We start from the raw sequence: 23,452 nt of genomic DNA, 5'->3' as shown, positions 1-23,452 counted from the left end.
TAACATTCATGATAGACTTATGGTTTTATACTTTATTCCGGTATACTGTTACAGTATTATATTCACATTCACAGAATTATGCATTTTCCCTTATGAAACCACTTTGAAATATCTTTCAGTGAATTTATGATAAAATATATTAAATTTGTTTTTGCTATGAAATATATTTGTAAAATAGGGGTGTATTTTGTGTGAGAGTATATCTTAAAAGAGATCTCCTTTGGTCATGAATAACCATGGGATTGCACCTAGAAAGTTCCCCTCCGAGGCACAAGTCCAGGCAAGGTTGTTTACGGAAGACCAACAGTCGCCCATGCATACCAACCTCCCCTCTCCATGCCACCAATGTAATCCGAGGGAAAGGCAAAGGCTGATATAACTTGGTACCAGTGATGTCGCAACTCATTTCTACAGATGAGTGAACTGCACTGATGCGAAATAAAGTGACTTGCTCAAGAATACAACACAGAGTGTGGTCTGGGAATCAAACTCACTACCTCATAATTGTGAGCCCGATGCTCTAACCACTGGGCCATGTGCCTACACTGGTAAATAGGGCATTTTTACAGATACAATTTACTGAATATAACAATTTGACATGCGAACACTATAAATTTGCACACTTCTTTATCAGAGTCTCTTAAGCTTTCACAAACAATTATTATTTTCCCTTTGCCTGTCCTCATGATATACAGGACTCCAAAACAATTTTTCAATATGCTAGGCCAGTGGTTTTAAATTGATATTAATCAATTAATTAGACTCCGAAACAATTTGTAGAATGTATATTAGGTCTGTACCAACCTGGATTATGAGAATTAAGGATCATCTACACCTACAATATTACAAACACACATATATATCTTCAATGGTGCAGGTGGTACAAAAGAGACATCCAATCCATGCTGTGAAAATATGCCAAAGCAAACACTGGAGTTCAATGTGGTTCTCGTATAAATCAGATCCTGTCCAACTGTCCAACCCATGCCAGTATGGAACATGGACATTCGATAGTGACGATGATGATGATGATGACAGCGACGATGAAGACAACGATGATGATGATGACAACGACGATGATGATGATGATGACAGCGACGATGACGACAACGATGATGATGATGATGACGACGACGATGATGATGATGATGACAACGATGATGATGATGATGATGACGATGATGGTGATTCAATTCCCTAAGCAGAAGAACCATCTTTATAAGCATAAACATTCTAACGTTTCCCGTCTACCAATTAATAGCTGTTTCTGAAGCTAGCACAATACAAGGGACTGAGTGGGAGTTTATTGACGATGAGAAAAAAATGACACCTACATTTGAGTAATATATTATTTATTTACCTTAGAACATAGGTTCTCAAAGTGGGCGTTCAGACGATCCAGGTGGATGCTGGTGCCTAAGGAGGCAGTGAGGTGAGGCAGTAGAGAAAAAGGAGGTATTGGGAAGAAGGCAGTGGATTGGGAGACCCTATGAATTTATTATAATATTATTATAGTATTGTATAGAAATTATATAATATATTAAATATCAAATGATTCATAGTTTATATAAAATAGTTAAATATAAAATTTTTCTTTATGTCTGTAGTCCATGCTGGCATGGGTGCTTTTATATGTCACAGCACAGGCACTTTCACGTGGAACCACACTTGTCATTTTTCATGACACCACACAAACACTTTTATGTGATGTCGCACTGGCACTTTCATGTGGCACTGACCACAAGTGCTTTATGCCACCAGAATGATCTGCTGTAGAGTACGTGTGTATTGGTATATATATATATATATCTATATCTATATATATATATATATATATATATATATATATATATATATATATATATATATATATATATATATATATATATATATATATATATATATACATACACACACACACACATATATATATATATATATACATACATATACATACATATATATATATATATATATATATATATATATATATATATATATATATATATATATATATATATAAAATTTTACTTCAGGAAATGAAAGAAAACTACTTTTTTTTCCTATCAGATCTGATAACTTCGGGCAGAAAATACTTTTTGTAAGATATTCCCAGTTTAGAAAAAAAAAAACAAGAAAGAAATATGAAAAAAAATAACAAAACTGCCGATTTCTATATATCTTGTTTGCAATTGCTTTTCTTTGTACTTGTTCCACTATTTAAATATCAATTTTAATGTCTCAAAATAGCAGAAATATCAAACTTGTTTTCCAGCTTCTGACCAATGACAAATTTCTAGAAAATTCGTTATTGGCAATATTGTGATTTCTAAACATGGCATGATTTATTATAAAACATTCTTTGTTTTAATGGTTTCAGACATTTGGCTGTAGCTGGGACACGTCTTTTTAAGGTTTTTTTAATCAATCATAGTAATCTCTGTCCTTATTTTGTTAATCCTAATTACTGCATTTACTGGTGTAATTAAGTCACTCGATTCTATCGTGAAAAAGCTGGGATGTGGTTTATACAGGGGGTAAAGCTGATGTCAGATTTGAATATGAAGGGGAAAATATTTGTACCAAGATTTAACTCTTTCATTACCGCATTTATTTTGAGATGCTCTGTGTTTCTTTCAATTACTTTAAACATATCAAAGAATTTAGTAAAATAACTTAGTTATCATTCAGCTAGTGATAGGAACATAAATTGTGACTAAGGTCTGGTGGAAGATTGTAATTCAAAACTTATGAAAACAAGACATTTGTACTACAGAGCCAGAGCCAGTTTCAGCCGGGTTAGTAACGAAAGGGTTAATGCTAAATCTAGAACATACTAAGATTTAACACTAAATCTGGAATGTGACTTATACAAGAAGGCAACCTATACATGAACAAATACAGCAGCTGGATTCTACTTTTTTCAATAAATGGATGCCAGTCGACTCACTATTTTATACGGGGTCATACAAACATAGATGCACACACACACACACACACACAATTTCTTGCCATCAAATTTCAATTCTAAGGTATTGGTTAGTTAAAAATTTCCTTTACTCTCAGACAAAAGGGCAAATTCAAAATGTCAGAATCTCCATCCATCCATGACATACAAATCTATCCAAGATCACATCTTTCTCTGTATAATTTTTGTTGATGCAAACTGCAAATATTTTTTTTGTTTTTTCGAGATGCTTTTCACATTCTTTTGTTGATCATTAGTTTTATTTTTAATTAAAAAATTTTTTTTGAAAATTTTACTTCGTTTTATTTCTTTAGCTTTTGCAATTAAAATACCAATATCTTTTGCGTTTGATAACCTGATCTGTTACTGAGATGTTTAACTTCTAGCTCTATATCCTTCAAAATTCCTCTGCTCCCCAAAATAACAACACTACTCCTGATATACCTATACATATTTTCCTCGTTACGGCTCATTTGCTGTTCACTTTCATGCCTTCTTGTGTTTTATTCTGCATTCTATGCATCTCTACTACCTTTTCTGTCTTTCTTTACCAGACTTAATATCTATTTTCTGCCTCCTTTTCTTTTTTTACCCTTTTCCAACAAGTCTCATTCCACTTGAGCTCTCTTTAAAATAAGCTCATTATAATAATTCTTACAAATTACATGAAATGCTGCGAAGCATCTTGCCCAGAGTGCTAACGACTTTATCAGCTCACTGCCTTAAAGCCTAAGCTCATTATAATAATAATAATCCTTTCTACTATAGGCACAAGGCCTGAAATTTTGGGGGAGGAGGAGGATAGTCGATTACATCAACCCCAGTGTTTAACTGGTATTTATTTCATCGACTCCCAAAAGGAGGAAAGGCAAAGTTGACCTCGGCGGAATTTGAACTTAGAATGTAAGTACGGATGAAATTCCGCTGAGCATTTCACCTGGCATGCTAACGGTTCTACCAGTTCACCACCTTTAAAGCCTAGCCACATTACAATAATAATAATAATAATAATAATAAAGTTAATGAATACAATTTTCAGGTACATCACTCTCAGAGTGGTTGGCGTTAGGAGGGGCATCCAGCTGTAGAAACTCTGCCAAATCAGATTTGAGCCTGGTGTAGCCATCTGGTTCACCAGTCCTCAGTCAAATCGTCCAACCCATGCCAGCATGGAAAGCGGACGTTAAACGATGATGATGATCACGACTTATCGGGTACGGTTAATAGAAGGGACCAAAAGCAGATGTATAAGTCAAAGGAGGATAGTGATGAAAGCCAGAAGTAGATGTACAGTATACAGAATAGAACACTGGGGGGGGGGAAGAAATAGGGGAAAGGGAACATGAAACAAGTCATAAAAATAAGGGTGCATAGGTACCCCAAGTAAATTTCAGGGAGAATAGAATTTTTGAAGGATGCAGTGTCCTAACAGTTAGCAATGGACACGGATAGCTTATTCCATGCTTCAACAATTTTGAGCATGGGAAAATGATGTATCTTTTATCTTTCGTTTTTCACTTGTTTCAGTTATTACACTGTGACCATGCTGGAGCACTGCCTTGGAGAATTTCAGTTGGTTGAATCAACCCCAGTACTTATTATTGGTTTGTAAAGCCTGGTAGTTATTCTGTCGGTCTCTTTGGCCAAACCACTAAGTTACAGGGATGTAAACACACCAACACCAGTTGTCAAGTGGTGGTGGGGACACACACACACAGACACACACACATGCGATGGGCTTCCTTCAGTTTCTGTCTGCCAAATCCACTCACAAGGTGCCACGCAGTGGGACTGAACCTGGAACCATGTCATTGGAAGCAAACTTCTTACCACACAACCACAGTACACCGGTGATGTACTGATTTTCTTTCCACGAGTGCTAGAGATATTGAATTCAAAGAAGTGGTCAAAGTTGTTGGATGGATAATGGATAATCTTGTCTGCTTCTTTATTCATTCTCTAAAAGTCCTTATTGTTGGTATTGATCATGACTGAGAGTAAAGCAAATATCTTTCATGGTTTTTTTTTTCAAGAATTCTTCTGAGCTCACACTTTGCTATTGCTAATACTCCCATTCTGCTTTTCTCTGCCATATTGATAACTGCTGAATTCTTCTAAATGGTGGAAGCCAGTTCTATCAGAATTCATATTGAATGATTCATCACAAGCAGTGACTTCTTTCTCTCCCTTCAAGTCTTATGCACTCAATCATTTCAAAGAAGCATTCTTCTTGAACTTCATGAATGTTCTTAATTCTAAAGGAAATAATCTTTGCACTTTGCTCTGTTGGCATAAAGTTATATCCAGGCAGCGAGCTGGCAGAATGCAGGCTGCAAGAACACAGAATCCAAGCTATGAGCTGGATTCTGGCAACAATCCAGGCAGCAGTCAGACAGAATCCAGGCAGCAATCTGGTAGAATTCAGGCAGCAATAAGGCGGAATCCAAGCAGCAATAAGGCAGAATCCAGGTAGCAATCTGGTAGAATTCAGGCAGCAATAAGGCGGAATCCAAACAGCAATAAGGCAGAATCCAGGTAGCAATCTGGTAGAATTCAGGCAGCAATAAGGCAGAATCCAAGCAGCGATAAGGCAGAATCCAGGCTGCAAGCTGGCAGAATCCAGGCAGTGATCAAACAGAATCCAGGTAGCAATCTGGCAGAATCCAGGCAGTGATCAAACAGAATCCAGGTAGCAATCTGGCCGAATCCAGGCTGCCAGCTGACAAAATCATTAACATGCAAGGCAAAATGCTCAGCAATATTTCATTCATCTTTATGTTCTGAGTTCAAATCCCACTGAGGTTGACGTTGTCTTTCATCCTTTAAGGGTTCGATAAAACAAGTACCAGTTGAGCACTGGGGTCAATTTAATCAACTTAACCTTTCCTCCAGAATTGCTGGCTTTGTGCCAAACTTTGAAACCAATATAAAGTTATACTTAAATGCTTTCATCTCTGAAAACCATCATTAAATGTGAGGAAAGACTATACTCAAAGTAAAACAGGAGGATTTAAGTAAAGCAGTGGTGGTCAGTTTTGGGAATTAGCAATTCAAAAATGGAATAAATTGTTTTTTTTTTGTTTTTTTTATGAAGTACTCTTTGTCAGAGTGGAGGCGCGTGGCTTAGTGGTTAGAGTGTCAGTATCACGATCGTAAGATTGGGGTTTCGATTCCTGGACCAGTCGAGAAGGTATACACACACACACACACACACACACACACACACACACACACATGTGTGTGAATGTTTTATTTGTGTCGGTGTTTGTCACCCACCACCACCACTTGAAAACTGACGTTGGTGCGTTTACATCTCAATAAATTAGCAGTTCAGCAAAAGAAACTGATGGAGAAAATTCCAGGCTTGAAAAAAAAACAATAGATAACTAAATTCTGGGGTCAATTCATTCAACTAAAAATTCTTCAAGGCAGTGCCCCAGCATGACCACAGTTTAATGACTGAAATGAGTAAAAAAGTACAAGATAAAAGACAGAAAAACTTGCAGACCATTTGTAGCTTTTGATATAGTCTTTTATGTCGTAATTTCTTTAATTTTTGCTTACGTAAGCATTTTCAGGGATGATAATGGTGGGTGAGATACAGAAGGATATTTTTGCATAAGTAAGATATGATATAACATAGATGTGGCCCAAGGGCAAACGTAAAAAGTGTGAAAGATATCAAAAGTGAGCCATTACAAACAGAAGTTGCTGATCGTTGTTGTTGAGTAAAGGGGGGGGCTTTTTTTTTTTGATATTTTTTCCTACATTTTATTACAGCCGTTGTGTGTTCTGACCCAGAACAAGGCACATAACTCTGCTGTATTTTTTTACCTTTACTAAACAAAAGACAGGCTCCACTTCCTTACTTCACAGTTGAACGGTTTTCGGCAGTGGAAGAATCATCCAGCTGAAAACTGCTCCTGCAAAGAAACCATTCCACCCATGCTAACACGGCGGTGAGGGTGGGGGGCGGGGGCGAGGCGAAATGAATGTAAAACAAGAAGAAAGAAAGAAAGAAAGAAAGAAAGAAAGAAAGAAAGAGAGATAGAGAGAGAGAAAGAAAGAAAGAAAGAGAGAGAGAGAGAGAGAGAGAGAGAGAGAAAGAAAGAAAGAGAGAGAGTGAGAAAGAAAGAGAGAGAGAAAGAGAGAGAGAAAGAAAGAAAGAGAGAGAGAGAAAGAAAGAAAGAAAGAGAGTGAGAGAGAAAGAAAGAAAGAAAGAAAGAGAGTGAAAGAGAAAGAAAGAAAGAGGAAAATAGACAGACGGAAAGGACAGAAGAAAGTAAGAAAGAAAGAAAGAAATGAAGGAGAAAACAAAAGAAAAAGTAAGAAAGAGAGAGAGAGACAGAGAAAGACAATGAAAAAGGAAAGAAAGAAAGAAAGAAAGAAAGAAAGAGATCTCAATGCTATTTGCAATCTAGACTGATAGCAGCAGATATTGCTTAATGGAGTAACACTTCTTGAATACTTTCAATATATAAATCTCTTCTTCCCTCACATTTTTTTTTTTTTCCTTTATTTTATATTTATCAAATCTTTTTCTTCTCAGATCATGTAAAAATGCATTGAATCAGAATCCAGATGAAAGATGCTATATTTTATAACTTTTCTTCAACTTGATGGTTTTACTCTATAATCTCTCAAGTCTCTCTCTCTCTCTCTCTCTTTCTCTTCTACTTTGGTCCGAGCGATGATTACAACTTTGTCTCCCACAACTCAAACTACACGCTGTTTAATCCAACCAATAACTTTTGTAGAAACCGGGTATATTTTTAACAACTATTTTCACATCTCCATATATATTTCTATGATCTTTCTCCTCAATTACTTTTTTTTCTTTTAATATAAGCTCAGTGGAGTTACATGGCTTAGTGGTTAGGGTGCTGGACTTGTGATCGTAAGATTGTGGTTTCGATTCCTAGACTGGGCAACATGTTGTGTTCTTGAGCAAAACACTTCATTTCACATTGCTCCAGTTCACTCAGTTAGCAAAATTGAATAATCCCATGACAGACCAGCGTCCCATCCAGTACTGGCCCCGTGAGTTTATATGACTCATGAAGGGTCTTTATACTTGTTTTTTTAATACAGGCTTAAACATGGTTATGTGGTTAAGAGGTTTGTTTCGCAATCACATGGTTTTGGGTTCAGTAAATAAAGGTAAAAATAAAGCTAATGTCTCAAGTCATGACGACACATAAGGGTCGGTTTCCTGGTTTTATGGCATGTATATTCCCCATCTGAATGGGACGCTGGTTTGTCACAGGATGACTCATTTTTGCCAGCTGAGTTCACTGGAGCATTGTGAAATGAAGTGTTTTGCTCAAGAACACAACACATCGCCCAGTCCAGGAATCGAAACCACAATCTTATTATCTCCTATAGGCGTAGGAGTGGCTGTGTGGTAAGTAGTTTGCTCACCAACTACATGATTCCGGGTTCAGTCCCACTGCGTGGCACCTTGGGCAAGTGTCTTCTACTATAGCCTCGGGCTGACCAAAGCCTTGTGAGTGGATTTGGTCGATGGAAACTGAAAGAAGCCCGTCGTATATATGTATGTGCTTGTATATGTTTGTGTGTCTGTGTTTGTCTCCACCAACGTCGCTTGACAACCGATGCTGGTGTGTTTATGTCCCTGTAACTTAGCGGTTCAGCAAAAGAGACTGATAGAATAAGTACTAGGCATACAAAGAATAAGTCCTGGGGTCGATTTGCTCGACTAAAGGCGGTGCTCCAGCATGGCCACTGTCAAATGACTGAAACAAGTAAAAGAGTATGAGTCTAATTCTCTAACCACTAAGCCACATGCCTCCACATATGGCCTATATTAAGAGCAGGGTAAAGGTTACCTTCTCGAGTCATGTTGACCCTCAAGGGCTGCTTTCCGTGGCATATAAATTCCCCAGCTGGAAGAGATGCCAGTCTGTCGCAGGATTACTCAGTTTTACCCTTTAAGTGGATTGGAGCAACATAAACTGAGGTGTTCTGCTCAAGAACACAACACGTCGCCCAGTCCAGGAATCAAAACCATAATCTTATGGTCACGGGCCCAACACCCTAACCACTCAGCCACATGCCTTCACTTTGAGTTCAGTCCCACTGCATGGCATCTTGGGCAAGAATCTTCTACTACAGCCCCTGTCCAACGAAAGCAAATTTTGTGAGTGGATACGGTAGAGAGAAACCTAAAAATCCATTTTGTGTGTGTCTGTGTTATTTCTTTACTACCCACAAGGGGCTACACACAGAGGGAACAAACAAGGACAGACAAACGGATTAAGTTGATTATATCAACTCCAGAGCATAACTGGTACTTATTTAATCGACCCCGAAAGGATGAAAGGCAAAGTCGACCTCGGCGGAATTTGAACTCAGAACGTAAAGACGGATAAAATGCCATGAAGCACTTTGCCCGGTGTATTTACGACTCTGCCAGCTCACCACACAGGTCATCATACAGGGATGGCCAAAAGTCACCCGACAGTAGATCGAAATTCCATAAATACTTAATATTCAATTTTATTTATTCATTCCAATTAGGAACGTTTAATAATTGAATGCTGTGAGTTAAAATCACTGTTTTCTTTTTTTTTCTTTCAACATTTGTTTATTTATTAGCGAAGTCTCATATAAAATAATTTATTATTTCAATCTTGGAATTAAAGGATGGGATGGGATGGTGGTGGGGGGGGGGGGGGGGTTGATTTACTGTCAGGTGACTTTTGGCCAACCCTATATATTAGCATTAAAACAATATTGGAAACAGCAACCAAATGCTATCAAGTTGAGGAGACACCAAAAATACACACACGCAATCACACACAAATACATTTATTTATACATATACACACAAACATATGGTGGTAAACTCTCAGCCCCAGAAGGACAGCTCTGCAATTTCTTGTTGAACAATCTGCACAAATGATTTCTTTAGACTGATTAATTGTATATAATATTCATTAGCTAATTCCTGCCATTCAGTGCTGGATTAACCATTAAGCAAAATAAGCACATGCTTAGGACATCAAGGGAAGGAGGGGGGGGGGGGCACCACAGAAATGGTAAATGGTTTACAGCACTAAAGAAATCACTTTAAACTTGCTAAAATAATATTTGGGATGCCTTTATCTCTACTAAGTATAGATGCAGGTGTGTTACCTAAGATTAATTTTGAGGATCTGATCAAAGACTTTGCAATTCAAAAAAGTAGGAGGAACTTTTTCAAATATAAATTTAGTGGAAGTATACAAAAAACAAACATTATTTTCCCTCTTACTGTTTTGTTTCGTTTTGAAAATTAGAAATTTATTTTATGGTTTGTTATTGCTTCTATTTTGAATTACATAATCTTTTATGGGGGCACCAAAATCTTTTAAGTGCTTAGGGCCTCGATGGATCCTTAATCGGGTCCTGCCGCTACAGATCAACATTACCTGAACAGGTGCATGGTGTACCACATGTCAGGTGTTGAAGTAATTATAAAGCAGCTGGCTAGCTTTGTTAGGCAAAGTCTAAGCTGGCCGAAACTTTGAAGTCACTATCACCCTTCTTGTAAAGGAATGGTAAATATGTAGTCTACAAAAGGTATTGAATAATTCTTCAGTTTAAATTGAAACCGTTTTTATTGTAACTCCAGTACTTTTCATAAAGATAAATATTAATGTGTGTGTTTGTGTGTGCGTGTGTGTGTGTGTGTGTGTGTGTGTGTGTGTGTGTGTGTGTGCAATGTGGTGAGTTGGCATAATCGTTAGCACACTGGACAAAAAGCATAACGGAATTTCGCTTGTCTTTATATTCTGTGTTCATGTTCCACCAAAGTCATCTTTGTCTTTCATGCTTTCAGGGTTGATAAAATCAGTACCAGTTGATTACTGGGGGGAGTGGGGGGGATCAGTGTATTCAACTTATACCCTTCCCCGAAACTGCTGGCCTTGTGCCTAAATTTGAAACCAATGTGTGTGTGTGTCTATTTATCTATCTATCTATCTATCTATCTATCTATACATACATACATACATCATCATCATCATCATCATCGTTTAACGTCCGCTTTCCATGCTAGCATGGGTTGGACGATTTGACTGAGGACTGGTGAAACCGGATGGCAACACCAGGCTCCAATCTAATTTGGCAGAGTTTCTACAGTTGGATGCCCTTCCTAACGCCAACCACTCAGAGAGTGTAGTAGGTGCTTTTACGTGTCACCCGCACGAAGGCCAGTCAGGCGATACTGGCAACAGCCACGCTCGAAATGGTGTCTTTTATGTGCCACCCGCACAAGAGCCAGTCCAGGGGCACTGGCAACGATCTCGCTCGAAAATCCTACGAAGGCCAGTCAGGCGGTACTGGCAACGGCCACACATACATACATATATATATATATATGTATATATCAAGGACATGCTGCCTGGGTAGGCAAGGTAGGCAGTGCCTACCCTGAATAAAAATAGATCAATAGTAACATTTTCCTTTTATGGCAAAATATGCACCTAATTCAATAGAATTATGAAGGTTACTCTGATTTTTTTTTTGTTTTTTTGTAAATTAGGTAGGCATAATTCGCCCCTGCCTTTCAATTTCAGTACTAAAGCTATGCATAGAACTGCAGTAGTACACTTGCTGCGTACATTCCTACAACAACGTTTTCTTTACGCATTATAAAGGCAGAAGTAAATCTGCCTCCAATTCAGTTGTGTGCCTGTGTGTTGCTTATTGTTTTTTGTGTGTTTTACTACATAAACGTCACCAACTGCCTACCCTGAGTAATTCCTGACGGCATGTGCCTGATACACACACACATACATACATACATACATACATACATACACACACACACATATACATACATACATCTCTTTTCACTTTCTGAGTTCAAATGCTGTCAGGGTCAACTTTACCTTTCATCATTTGGGAGTGAGAAGAGGAGTGGCTGATAAATTAAAATACTAGTCAAGTACTGGTCTCTAAAGCCCGTCGTATATATGTATATATATATATATATATATATATATATATATATATATATATGTTTGTGTGTCTGTGTTGTCCCCCCAACATCGCTTGACAACCGATGCTGGTGTGTTTGCGTCCCCGTAACTTAGCGGTTTGGCAAAAAGAGACAGATAGAATAAGTACTAGGCTTACAAAGAATAAGTCCTAGAGTCGATTTGCTAGACTAAGGGCGGTGCTCCAACTTGGCCACAGTCAAATGACTGAAACAAGTAAAAGAGTATATATATTTTTAAAAAACCTGTTTTATAATCTTCCATTGCATTCTGGTGGAATATACCAAGTTAGGAAGTTTCTATTTAGTATTTTGCTTAGCTATGCTACTACATTCTTCCAAATGCACAACCGTTTTATTTGCTTGGATGACAATTCCCAGCGGAAGATTAAACAGGATATCGGAAATGGAGCATCAAATTGAAATAGTTACTCTCTGTTGATCAAAATTAAATCCAGTCGATTTTTTATTTTTAGCATCTCTTTAACAAAATTCTTAAACCTTATTCCCGGTAGAACTTTTAAACAATATTTCCTGAATAATAAAATTTGGAGAGAGAGAAAAAAGAAAAAAAAAACAACATCAGTTGCTCTCCCACAAGCCATGCCGATAGTTTTAAAGTTTCCCATTTCGAGTTAATAGTTTTATTGTTCAGCTGTAGTTGTGCATCTTCCCAATTGTGTTGTAAGGGAAATAACTCTAATTATTTACTTAGTTTCTTCATTAAAACTTTCAAAGAAGACGTTCTCAATATTACGGCATTAAATAAAGTAATTATTTTAATTACATGATCGGATAAAAATAAATAAATAAATTAATTAATTAATAGATAAGGTTAAAGTTTATGCTACAGAATTACTCAATATTTCATCACACCATATTTTAAGTAAAATATATACTCTTTTACTTGTGTCAGTCATTTGACTGCGGCCATGCTGGAGCACCGCCTTTAGTCGAGCTAATCGACCACAGGACTTATTCTTTGGAAGCCCAGTACTTATTCTATCGGTCTCTTTTGCCGAACCGCTCTGTTACGGGGACGTAAACACACCAGCATCGGTTGTCAAGCAATGTTGGAGGAACAAACACAGACACACAAACATATACACACACATACATACATACATACATACATATATACGACGGGCTTCTTTCAGTTTCCGTCTACCAAATCCACTCACAAGGCTTTGGTCGGCCCGAGGCTATAGTAGAAGACACTTGCCTGTCGTATATATGTATATATATATGTATGTGTGTATGTGTTTGTATGTCTGTGTTTGTCCCCCCAACATCACTTGACAACCGATGCTGGTGTGTTTATGTCCCTGTAACTTAGCGGTTCGGCAAAAGAGACCGAAAGAATAAGTCCTGGGGTCGATTTGCTCGACTAAAGGCGGTGCTCCAGCATGGCCATGTACACTGTTGTAAAGAAAGAGATACTTATAGTTTCTTGATATTGACACATGTGGTTACACAGATTTTTGCAATGTGCCTTATATCTCCAAGCAATCTCAAGCTCTGGGCACATTGCTTGTTCTATTTAAAAAAACAGGACACTGGTACTAGTAGCAGCTCTTATTTTAATACAGTATAAATTAAATGATATTTATTTCTCACTGGATGGAATACTTTTTTTTTTTGTTGATCTTAATTTATCAAGACAGTAAATTATGTGTGTGTGTATTTAACTTTATAAATACAGGGGTAAAAATTATTATATAATTTATATCAGTGGTTAACATGCATAATAAAAGTCAGGAGACATAAACATTTTTAAATATAATAGTGTATTCCTTACATGCTAGAAAGGGCAGTCATATATATATACATATATTTGTTTGTGTTTGTCCCCTGATTTATTCCGGTCTTTCCTTCTAACCTGTCACTATTCCCTTCCTTCGTTCTTACAGTTGTGCATGCTCCCTCGTACACCAACATAACTATTTTAACCCAACCATTCCTTTACTCAGAACATCAATGCCTATGTCAGATCAACAAACCAAAATTCCTTCTCCCTCATATTCCTGAACATCTGTTGCCGCTTTACAATGGAAATCACGTCAGTTATTCCGTTTCTTGGCATAAAGCATAAATCCAAACTGAATTCCGTTGGTCTTCGTTTTCTTTTCTTTTACTCTAATGCTAGTCTTTCCAGTACCATCATTCCATACTCCAGGGGTTCATTTTTGCCTCTTATATGAAGGAGTGAGACTATTCGATACGCAACCACAAGAATATGGTATTCTTTCATCACCAGCCTTCATAATTCTGCCTTTTTCTAAACATATATATATATATATATACACACACACACACACACACACACACACACACACACACACATGTATATATATATCATTCCAGTGGCACGTAAAACGCACTATCTGTACGTGACTGATGCCAGGCCCGCCTGACTGGCTCCTGTGCCGGTAGCATGTAAAAAGCACCCATTACACTCTCAGAGTGGTTGGTGTTAGGAAAGGCATCCAGCTGTAGAAACCTTACCAGATCAGATTGGAGCCTGGTGCAGCCACTGGCTCTCCAGACCTCAGTCAAACCGTCCAACCCATGCCAGCATAGAAAACGGGCATTAAACGATGATGGTGATGATGAATTGTGGTGATTAAACATTCATGTATATATATATAAATATATATATATATATATATATATATATATATATATATATATATATATATATATATATATATATCGAATACTCAATAATATTTCGAAGCAATGAGTTTAACTGTATCTTTTTTTTTGTTTTTCTTTTTTTTTTATCCAGTTTTTAGAGTTGTCAATATACCACCATGGTGAAATCTCCGCTCTCCAGTAGCAAAAAATGCAAGCCTACACTTGGTTTGCTGCTGAAAATGTAACTTAGCAGACTTCTCAAAGACCAGCATGGCATGGAACTGGATTGCTGTACTACACACTGCTTAAATCAGTGTTGACCAAATATTCTTACACATCATGAGGCTTCCCAAGAGGTAACCGAAGCACCAATTTGTTTCTCTCTCTCTCTATCTCTCTCTCCCCGTCCCTTTCTTTCTCTTTTACTATCTATCTTTCTCTCTTACTATCTATATTACTATCTATCTATCTATCTATCTCTATCTATCTGTCTGTCTATCTATCTATCTATCTATCTATCTATATATCTATCTATATATCTATCTATCTATCTATCTATCTATCTATCTATCTATCTATCTATCTATCTATCTATATATCTATCTATATATCTATCCTTTCTTCATACCGTTCTTGTTCTCTCTTTCTCTGTCTTTGTTTTTCCCTGTTATTTGTTTATATGTACACACATTTGTGAGTGTATATTCATGTGTATATCTATGTGTGTGTGTGTGAGTGTGTGCATATATATATAGATGTGCATATATATTATATGCATGTACATATGTGTATGTATGTATATTTATTTGTATGCATGTGTGTGTGCACATGCACATATGTCTATGCATTTATCTGCTTATTTGTAAATATGTGTTATGTGTGTGTGTGTGTACATATGCATATCTATTATGCACATGCACATATGTGTATGTATGTATATTTAATTGTGTGTGTGCATGTATGTGCATGCATGTACATATATGCATATGTATATTTAGTTGTATATATGTGTATGTACATGTATGTGTATGTTTGTTTCTTTCCCTTTATTTACTTTGGCGTTATTATGTGCATGCACATGTTTGTGCATGTATGTGTGTGTGTGTATATATATGTAAACGCACACACACACACACACTTACACACACATGTATATGTATATTTCTTCCCTTCCCTTTTTTCTCGCTTTCTTCCTCTTCATAACTCGTACATGTGTTCCATAAACGTAAGCATATCACTGTCACCATTTATACCCAGTTCCATCATCACTCTTCCTGTAGTTTATTATTGCTTGCAATATTTTTCCCTGCCTCATCTCCATCATCCTAGCTGAAAGTATAAAACTTCATCCGCTCCATCATACATTAATGCAGCCTCTTTCGGACTAACATGGCTGTGTGGTGTGGAGATTCTCTCAGCTACCACATGGTTCTAGGTTCAGACCCACCGTGTGTCACCTGGGCAAGTGTCTTCTACTACAGCCATGGATTGGGAACAAGATTTGCAGCATGAACTCAGTATAAAAGGCTTTCATACACACAGACACACACACACACACATATATATATATATATTTATATATATATCTCAACTCCGTTGAGATAGGTAGGCAGTAACATAGGTAGGTAGATAGGTAGGTAGGTAGGTAGGTAGGTAGGTAGGTAGGTAGGTAGGCAAGCAGGCAGGCAGGTAGGTAGGTAGGTAGGTAGGTAGGCAGGCAGGTAGGTAGGTAGGTAGGTAGGTAGGTAGGCAGGAAGATAGGTAGGTAGGTAGGTAGGTAGGCAAGCAGGCAGGCAGGTAGGTAGGTAGGTAGGCAGGCAGGCAGGTAAGCAGGCAGGCAGGTAGGCAGGCAGGTAGGTAGGCAGGCAGGCAGGTAGGTAGGTAGGTAGGTAGGTAGGTAGGTAGGCAGGAAGATAGGTAGGTAGGTAAACAAATAAATAGACAGGCAGATACCTGAAATATAAGCAACTGTACGCACTCTCTTTTGATACTTTACTCCTTTGTTGCAGATATATTTCTGGGCCAACTTTTAGATTCCTCAGTCACAATCCTCTCATGGCGCTTCCATGGCAACACCAGATTATTACCATGCATGAGATAATCAATGAGTATGACATCTTTCAAATTACAGTCAACATTCTGAAACAGTGGAGCTGCCTTCAACATTTCAACGCATACAGAATGTACTTCTGCCATTTGCGTAAAACGGTTCTCCATTGGTTACGACGATGAGGGTTCCGGTTGATCTGATCAACAGAACAGCCTGCTTGTGAAATTAACATGCAAGTGGTTGAGTACTCCACAGACATGTATACCATTTACATAGCTTTCAGGGAGATTCAGCGTGACACAGAATGTGACAAGGCTGGACCCTTTGAATTACAGGTACAAGTCATTTTTGCCAGCTGAGTGGACTGGAGCAACATGAAATGAAGTGTCTTGCTCAAAGACACAATACATTACTAGGAATTGAACTCACAACTTTACAATCACGAGCTGAATTCTCTAACCACTAAGCCACATGCCTTCACTTCTACCATTTAATAACAGATAATACTCTCAGAATTGTTGTCATTAGGAAGGGCATCCAGCTGTAGAAACTTTGCCAGATCAGATTGGAGCCTGGTGCAGCCTCCTGGCTTGCCAGCCCTCAGTCAAACCATCCAACCCATGCCAGCATGGAAAGTAGAGGTCAAATGATGATGACAGTGATGATGATGATGATGCTCAAAATACCTGGTTTGAACTTTCCAAACAAACCAACACATGAAACGTCTAAATGTCAAGATAAATTGTTATGAAGATTATAATTTTCAATTAGTTTGATCTCCAATCATTACCAAGTGTCACACTCCAGCAAAGTACACCTGATCCCTCTTTTCTATTTTTAGATTTTCAGGTATTTTGCAATATGGAGGCAAACCTCTTCATAATGCCCACAAAGGAAACTTGAAGTTTCTTACTCTACAAGAAGCAAAACCATACAAGAGCTGAGTCAGCTAAGGAGTGGTCTCTGTGAGGTACCTCAGATTGCTAGAAATAGCAACTCTCATTTTAATAGTTTTAAGGTGACGAGCTGACAGAATCATTAGCATGCAGAGCAAAACACTTGGCAGAAAGTCTTTACGTGCTGAGTTCAAGTTCTGCCATGGTTGACTTTGCCTTTCATCCTTTTGGGGTCGATAAAATAAGTACCAGTTGTGCACTGAGGTTGATGTAATCAGCTTACCCACTCCTCTGAAATTGCTGGTCTTGTGCCAAAATTTGAAATCAGTAGTTTACTGTTTCCAAAAAATGGCAAGAATACATTTGATAATGTTGTTTGGCATGAAATTAAAAAGATGAAATTAGTTGAAGCTAGACTACCTTTGATCATGAGTCTGCTCAATGAAGGTAGATCAGGGATTAAAGCCAATTAAATCCTTTAATCCTTTAGCATTCAGATTTCTGTACTTGTTTATTCACTTTGTTGTTTTGAGATTTTGATGATGTGGCTGGCACGTAGAAGTACTTGTGCCAGTGAGACATAGAAGCACCTGTGCCAGTGGCATGTAGAAGTACCTGTGTCTAGCACGCACCTGTGTTGATGACACGTAGAAGCACCTGTGCCATTGACATGTAGAAGCTCTTGTGCCAGTGGCACGTAGAAGTACCTGTGTCAGTGGCACGCACCTGTACTGATCACACATAGAAGCACCTGTACCAGTGACACGTAGAAGCACCTGTGCCAGAGGCACGTAGAAGCACTTGTGCCAGTGGCACGTTGAAACACCTGTGCCAGTGGCATGTAAAAGCACCTGTGCCAGTGATGTATAGAAACACCTGTGCCAGTGACATGTAGAAACACCTGTGCCAGAGGCACGTAGAAGCACCTGTGCCAGTGGCACGTTGAAACACCTGTGCCAGTGGCATGTAAAAGCACCTGTGCCAGTGATGTATAGAAACACCTGTGCCAGTGACATGTAGAAACACCTGTGCCAGAGGCACGTAGAAGCACCTGTGCCAGTGGCACGTTGAAACACCTGTGCCAGTGGCATGTAAAAGCACCTGTGCCAGTGATGTATAGAAACACCTGTGCCAGTGACATGTAGAAACACCTGTGCCAGAGGCACGTAGAAGCACCTGTGCCAGTGGCATGTAGAAGCACCTGTGCCAGTGACACAAAAAAACATCCATGCCAGTGGCACATAAAAGACACCCACTACACTCTCGGAGTGGTTGGCATTAGGAAGGGCATCCAGCCGTAGAAACCAAGCCAAAATCAGACTGGAGCCTGGTGCAGCTCCCCAGCTTATCTGTTCCAGTCAAACCGTCTAACCCATGCCAGCATGGAAAGCAAACGTTAAATGAACATAAAACAGGTATAACATTTTGACCGGATTTGGCCAGTTTAAATACTGAGGAGTGTAAAATTAAAGCTGTTTTTACCCTGTTATTTCTAGCAATCTGGGGTACCACATACAGGCAGCTCCTTTTGTTCAGCCATTCGTTCCATGGTTTGGCTTCGAGTAGAGTGAGAAACCTCAAGCGTCCTTTGTGGACGTTATTGAAGAGATCTCCTCTTCAATATTATCGTGGGTTTATTCCAACAAAACAACCCCATCCAAAAATTTTGACATGAAAAAGAAAAAAAAAAAAGAATTCCCTTCCATGCTTATACGGAGGGAAAGAAAAATGGCAGTGGGGGGAGAAGTTGATAATAAACAATAAAAACAAACCTGTATAGAAGGTATTTGTTTTTGCTCCTTGATCATCATCATCATCATCACCATCATCATCATCACCATCATCATCATCATCATCATCATCATCATCATCGACATGTTCATAGCTATCACCCTTAACAATAGCTAGTTGAGGGTGGTATTCTTCTTTTTCTTTCTCTTTATTTATTTTTTTTTATCCTTTTCCCTTGTTCAGTCCTTCAAAACTATTTTCTCTCCCTTCTTTCCTCTTTCTAAAAGTATATCTTGCATTCAATACCATTTTATTTTATTTACTCTCTCCCTCCCTCTCTCTCTCTCTCTCTCTCTCTCACACACACACACTCCCCACCACCACCATACAGTGTTCCAAACAGGCTTACATTCAAAAGGTTTCCCTATTTATCGACTGGTTATATTTTATTCCAGAATGTCTCCTTTTCCTCACTAAAGTGTCTACTTGTTTTTCACTGTATGTCAACAGGATACAGGAGAGACTCAAGTGTTTGATATACCCACTTCTATCAATGCTACAACCTACTACTATTACTACCCTTACACAAACTTTACTTTATCTCCTCTCACTTTCTACATCTTCTTCTCTCTCCCCATCTCTCTATTTTCCTCATGTAAACACCATGTATTCTTTTTGTTTATATTGTTTCTTATTTTACTAGTTCTTTATCCGGATAGATCCCCTTCCTGTAATACGGGTTGTTTCTTTACTGGTTTCTATTCATTCTCTATTCTATTCAAAATTGGAACTGGTAACTTCCACTATTCCTTGCTATGGATTATCATTGAACACTCTCATTTGAAACCGCTAATGGACATTACCTGTAGAAACTCTGCCAAATCAGATTGGAGCCTGGTGTTGCCATCCGGTTTCACCAGTCCTCAGTCAAATCGTCCAACCCATGCTAGCATGGAAAGCGGACGTTAAACGATGATGATGATGATGATGCTGATGGAACTACCTAACATTTATATACTCTACTCTGATCCTTTCCCCCTTTTTGACAAACTGGAATATATATTGGTACCCTCGATTGAGGATGTCCCCTCATTTTTGCATCTCCTTGACTTCTTCCTCTCTGATGACGGAATACTCAGTTTAAAAGATTTGACAGGCATAGGAGGCATGGCTGTGGGGTTAAAAAGTTTGCTTTCAAACCATGTGGGTTCTGGTTCAGTCCCACAGCAGGGCTCTCTGGGTAAGTGTCTTCTACACCTACAATGCTTTGTGAGTGAATTAATTTGGAAGATGGATACTGTAAGGAAGCTCGTTGTCCTCCTCCTCCTCCTCATCATATATATATATATATATATATATATATATATATATATATATATATATATACACGCACACATATATATTATTGTGTCTGGGGAGAGTCATTCTCTTTTAGTGCCTTATTAGTGGAAATTGAACCGGTGAGTGTGTTAAACACATTCACCGGTTCAATTTCCACTCATTTAGTTACTTATTTTTTCTAATATTTTCATTGCATCTTGCAACCTTTTCAATCTTATATATATATATATGTATATATATATATATATGGCAGGCTTCTTTCAGTTTCCATCTACCAAATTCACTCAGTAGGCTTTGGTCAGCCCAAGGCTATAGTAGAAGACACTTGACCAAAGTGTGTGTGTGTGAGTATGTATGATTGTCTAGATATCATGTGATGGTTGTAAATGAGCATCATCATCATCATCATCATTATCATCATCATACATGAAAAGTTGCTCATTTGCAATGTTCCATGAAAAATGTCTGTCCTTGGAGAAATGTCACCTCACTTGGAAACAGGTGAGGGTTGGAGAGAAAGGAAAGGACATCCAGCTGTGGAAACCCTGCCTCGACAAATTCCGTCTGACCCACGCAAGCATGGAAAAGCGGATACTAAGTTATGAAGGTGGTGATGATGATGATGCTGACGATGACGATGTGGACGATGATGACGATGCTGACAACAATGACGGTGATGATGATGACAATGATGATGCTGATGACAACGATGATGATGCTGATGATGGTGGCGGTGATGACAATGATGACGATGATGATGATGATGATGATGATGATGACGATGATGATGATGTAAACAGTATTACTTACAGTGTGTTTATTTTGTCTGTTTCTTTTCTTTTCTTTTTTTTCTAGATGAGACACAAATGTTGAATATAACAGAAGTTGACCTCAAAAGGAAAAACATTTCACAACCAAATGAATAAGTAAGCTTATCATATTGTTTCATATTGTTTTTAACCATTTTTTTTTCCATATTGACTCCTTATAATTACTTAGGTAATTACTTACCTAAGTATAATTACTTACCCTGATGATGATGATGATGATGATGATGATGTATTATCTCATAGCTTTGAGATTTTAATGACGTTATTGTTTATTTCAAGAATGACATTGTAGGGTAGGTATGACAAGTCAGATGTGGTCAGCTTGAACATGAGACAGGATATGGATGATTTAAATGGTAAAGGGTTAAAAAAGAAAGTTTATATCATAGGACTAGGGTTGGTCACAGGCAGGCTGGTATCAAAAGAGTTAAGTGGTCTTTCACATGGCCAGAAGGCAAAGAAGTGGGTTAGTTTGGGCCAATCACGTTTGAGCAGACAATTAACATTGGCACGAAGACATTTAACTGGAAGTCCAGATGTTACACATTGATTTTCCCTTTTTGTATGCTAGTTATTCGGTACATCAGTTTAGACAGCAACCATACCATATTTTGCTATGCAGCAGCTGGTTGATGGAGTAAAGCATTTGCAGATATAGTACACCATGACTATAGTATAAAAATATTTAAAAGAAAACATACAGTTGAGGTGAAAAAAACAATACAAGCATACAGGGTATATATATAAAGTTTACACTCAGGCAAAATTAAGAGTCTTATATTTTGAGAATATTCTGTTCTGCAGAAACAAGAGACAAAGAGAGAAGGAAAATGCAGAGAAAAAGAACAAATGTATCTGAAATAGCTGGTCAGTGTATGCTAAAGTGACTGAAAGAGGAAGAGGGTGGTAGAGGCACGAGTGGCATGATGACTATCTTGTATAATGGGAGTTTGGGAGTATGTGACATTTTTGGTACAGCAATTCCGGTGCAACCTATTTGACATCGATGATTCAACACTGACTTATTTTGACGTTAGATGCTTTAATATCTCTTTAGTTCTCTCCCCCCCTCATTCTCTCTCTCTCTCTCTCTCTCTCTCTCTATCTCTCTCTCTCTCTCTCTCTCTCTCTCTTTGTGTGAGCATCTAGTTATGTTTGTATGTATGTGTAATGTCTCTTACTTTCTATATATACATGTGTGTGTGTGCATATATTTCTGCGTGCATATATGTGTGTGTGTTGTGTGTGTGTGCATATATTTCTGTATGCGTGTGTGTGCATATATTTCTGCATGCATGTGTGTGTGTGTGTGTGTGCATATATTTCTACAACTTGATGCAGCCTCCTGGCTTGCCAGTCCTCAGTCAAACTGTCCAACCTATGCCAGCATGGAAAGAGGATTTTAAATGATGATGATGATGATGATGATGTGTGTGTGTATGTGTTTGCCATCAGTGCCCAAAAGCACTGTCACCAAAATAGGCCAAATGTCCAGTCAGCCCTACCACGTCATCAGCATCCAAACACTCACACCCTATCATTGCATTCTCTAGAGCAGGGGTTGGCATCAATCATTAGATTGCGGCCATGCCGGGACACTGCCTTTGAGAATTTTTAGCCAAATGAATCCACCGCAATACTTATTTTTTTTTTTTTTTAAGCCTGACACTTATTCTATCAGTATCTTTTGCTGAGCCACTAAGTTATGGGGACATAAACACACCAATATCGGTTATCAAGCTGTGGGTGGGTGGGGCAAACACAAACACAAACACACACATACGTGTGTGTGAGGTGGTGTGCTGGAAAGTTCCTGGCTTTGGGTAAAGCAAAATACCAGAGGATTTTTGTGTATATATATATATACACACACGATAGGCTTCTTTCAGTTTCTATCTACGAAATCCACTCACAAGTCTTTGGTCAGTTCAAAGCCATAGCAGAAGACTCTCGCCCAAGGTGCCATACAGCGGGACTGAACCTGGAACTATGTGG

At 38.2% G+C, this 23,452-nt stretch overlaps 1 protein-coding gene across 4 annotated transcripts in view; it reads left to right on the top strand.

The window, feature by feature from the left end:
- LOC106879110 (uncharacterized) overlaps positions 1–23,452 on the top strand; it is a 148,487-nt gene that overhangs the window by 101,045 nt on the left and 23,990 nt on the right. For all 4 annotated transcript variants that reach the window (XM_089365742.1, XM_089365744.1, XM_089365743.1 and 1 more), the window contains exons 3-4: positions 14,761–14,965; positions 21,483–21,553. The gene's annotated coding sequence lies outside the window, so the exon portion shown is untranslated. The remainder of the gene's footprint in view (positions 1–14,760; positions 14,966–21,482; positions 21,554–23,452) is intronic.

The sequence above is a fragment of the Octopus bimaculoides genome, chromosome 18, assembly GCF_046866305.1.
Source record: "Octopus bimaculoides isolate indiv1 chromosome 18, ASM4686630v1, whole genome shotgun sequence".
Lineage (NCBI taxonomy): Eukaryota > Metazoa > Mollusca > Cephalopoda > Octopoda > Octopodidae > Octopus > Octopus bimaculoides.
Note: the sequence above shows the minus strand (reverse complement) of the source record. Positions and strands in the feature narration are given on the sequence as shown.